General features: G+C 49.4%; 1 long non-coding RNA gene across 1 annotated transcript in view; it reads left to right on the forward strand.

The window, feature by feature from the left end:
* The first annotated feature begins 1,735 nt into the window (after nt 1-1,735).
* Nucleotides 1,736-2,948, forward strand: part of LOC105507668 — a 6,392-nt gene continuing 5,179 nt past the window's right edge. The window contains exon 1 of the long non-coding RNA XR_001001132.1: nt 1,736-2,281. This is a non-coding gene — a long non-coding RNA (uncharacterized LOC105507668). The remainder of the gene's footprint in view (nt 2,282-2,948) is intronic.

The following is a 2,948-nucleotide window of genomic DNA, read 5'->3' on the forward strand; positions in this document are numbered from 1 at the left end:
AGTGTCCCCAGGCACTGTCCTCTCTGTGCTGGGGAAGGTCTGTGTGCATCCCCAGCCAGGCCTGCTTCTGGAGGATTCCATCTCCTAGGCCAAACTTGATGGAGGAAGACAGGCTCCACGAAGAGCCCTGGAGACCAGACCTTCCAGAGAAGAGACGGCTGTGCAATAGGCCAGGAATAAGTGCTCTCCAAGTCTCCACAGGGCTGTTAGATCCAGAAAAGAAATTCAGCTCTCAGGCTCGGGGATCAAGAGATTGTATGTAGAAAACACCTCGTGGTACATCCGTAATCAGCCAACAGATACCTATCTAGCACCTACTCCCTGGACAATGAGTGCTGAAAGGCTGCTCTCAGCAAGAACTAAACTCTAATGAAGGCACAGCCATGCAGTGTACTTGCTGTTACTGTGAATCTGGTACTGTCTTTTCATTCAGTTCTCCCAACAAACCTGGGAGGAGGAAGATGTTGCTGCCATTGCCCCCATAACAGATGAGGTAACTGAGTAACCGAGACGTTAAGCAATTGGCTTAAGCACACACAGCTGGCAAGCAGTAGTTGTAAGATTAGAACTCAAGCCTGAACTCGAGCATGATGTTGTACTAGCTGTCCCACTTGCAGGGAGGGGGAGGTTTGGGAGCTTGGGGGAAGGTGGGGGAGTACGAACAAGTCAGAGGCCAGTGGGCGATTCGTGTCAGCAGAGCAGTCTAAGCAGAGGGGAACCAAAGGGAAGAGCCATGCCCTCCTGGCCCTGAGTACACTGGGCCTGGTGGAGAGGCCAACCAGGGACAGAGACAGGAAAGCTGGATGAGAAGGGCCTTGGGTGCTGGTCTGAGGAGCTGCCCTGGGCCTGTAGACAGTGTTTCAGTAGAACAAGTCTGGCCGAGTGCAGACTGGTGAGGGACAGGCAGAACCATGACCGAGGGAGCCGGGACAAGTCACTAGAGCTCTCTGGATAAGGAGCAGGTCCTCTCTCTGACCAGCCTGGGGCAGGACCGCCCTGTGTAGATCAAAATTGTGTCCATCAGACTGCTGTGTCCAGACAGCTCTAGGTGAGGGCTGAGATCACATGCAGTGTTCCTGGATCGATTTGCCAGATCTGAGGGTCACCTAGACTATGACTGTTTTTATGGTTTCCTTAAGTCAACTTTCTCATTCTCTTTTACTTTACTCAAGTTTATTTGAAATGAAAACTCTGTAACATGGGATTGATATTCTACCTTTTCCTCCAATACTCATTAAAATAAATACATTTTGCAGGTTTGGTCTCTGCCAAAATACATACACATGTACATTAAAATATAGATACTATATATAACACTATTAGAATGCAAAACTTTCATCCAAGTTCTACCTAAAATCACCCAGGGACCTTTGCACTTAGGAAACATTGCCTTGTGATGTTGCTCTCCAGTTGAAGTGACTTCATTCAAAGATTTCACACTTGGAAAAGGCAAATCAGAAAATCACTCAGAGCCAAGGGAGGGAAGGAGGCCAGGCTTGGGCTGGGGGCTGGGGCTGGGGGGCACCCTGGTGGGCTGGAGACCCAGGGGGTGGGGGCAGGCAAGTGAGCTGCCTGGGGCCATGAATGAGGCCTTGTTGAGAGCTGTGGCAGCTCAGCAGTGTGCAGAGACCGTGCTGCAAATGTAAAGTTTCCAATAACTTTTATGGGTGGTTTCTTAATAAACATCTGAGCAGCCTGTCTGGACTGAGAGCTGTGTTGTCCCAGGTGCCCAGAAATGGAGCTGGGTGAGGGGCTGCTGTCTGCAGTGTTGGCCTCTGCACCCCACCCACAGCCTCCCACGGCACCCCCTCCCCATGTCCCCTTTGTCCTCCTCTGTCTTCCTTTTTACTGTAATGAGAACAGCTTCCATTTGCTATTTGTTGACTGAGTCCGGCACTGCACTAAGCTCTCTCTACATTTTGTCTTAGTGCTTGCAGGCACTTTATAAGGAATATGTGAGTATTGTGCCACTTTTACGTATCAGGGAATGTATGAACACATCAGGTTGCTCAGCAATGAAGTAGTAGAGCCTCGATAGCCCTTTGGGCACAGATCTGTGTGCCTCCAAAACCCATGCTCTGAGCACTGGTAACCTCTACCCCTCCTCTTCCTCCCCTTGTCAGGATCAGCACTCCACCTTCCCTTTCCTCATCTGTATTGCATCTCAGAGCCAACTTCAGCTAGTGCCTCTCCCTTCAGAAATACCTCCGGGAAATACCTCCTCCCAGATCACCCCTGCCAGAACCAGCAACACCCATGAGTACAGCACATGGGTCTGCAGGTCAGTTGACTTGTCTGTGATGGGACTGATTAATCGAATGCTGAGAAACCTTTGTAGCCATTTGAAAGCCATTTGGGTTATTGGCCCTGGCTTCAGATAAACACATTCAGATACCCTTTCTCAGAATTTGGCACATCAAAGTGAAATCCTAGATGGAAGGGTAAACTTCTCACAAGCACCTTCTAGTGAAGTCCCTTGCTTTGTTTAGTTGACTTTTCACTAAACATATGGGCTGTAAGGATTGATAATATGTTTTGTAAAAAGGGCAGATACTCAATGGCCTTATTGGGCCTATCCAAAGATAGAATGCTATGGGAAAGGAAAACACCTTAAGAAGAAAGGTTCTTGGGCGAGGTGCGGTGGCTCAGGCCTGTAATCCCAGCACTTTGGGAGGCTGAGGTGGGCAGATCACTTGAGACCAGGAGTTCGAGACCAGCCTGGTCAACATGGTGAAACCCTGTCTCTACCAAAATTACAAAATTTGCCAGGTGTGGTGGCGGGTGACTGTAATCCCAGCTACTCAGGAGGCTGAAGCAAGAGAATCACTTGAACCCGGGAAGTAGAGGTTACAGTGAGCCAAGATCATGCCACTGCACTCCAGCCTGGACGACATGGTGAGATTCTGTCTCAAAAGAAGAAGAAAGAGGAGGAGGAGAAGAAGAAGGAG

The sequence above is a fragment of the Colobus angolensis genome, unplaced genomic scaffold (assembly GCF_000951035.1).
Source record: "Colobus angolensis palliatus isolate OR3802 unplaced genomic scaffold, Cang.pa_1.0 Scaffold151, whole genome shotgun sequence".
In the NCBI taxonomy this organism is placed as follows: domain Eukaryota; kingdom Metazoa; phylum Chordata; class Mammalia; order Primates; family Cercopithecidae; genus Colobus; species Colobus angolensis.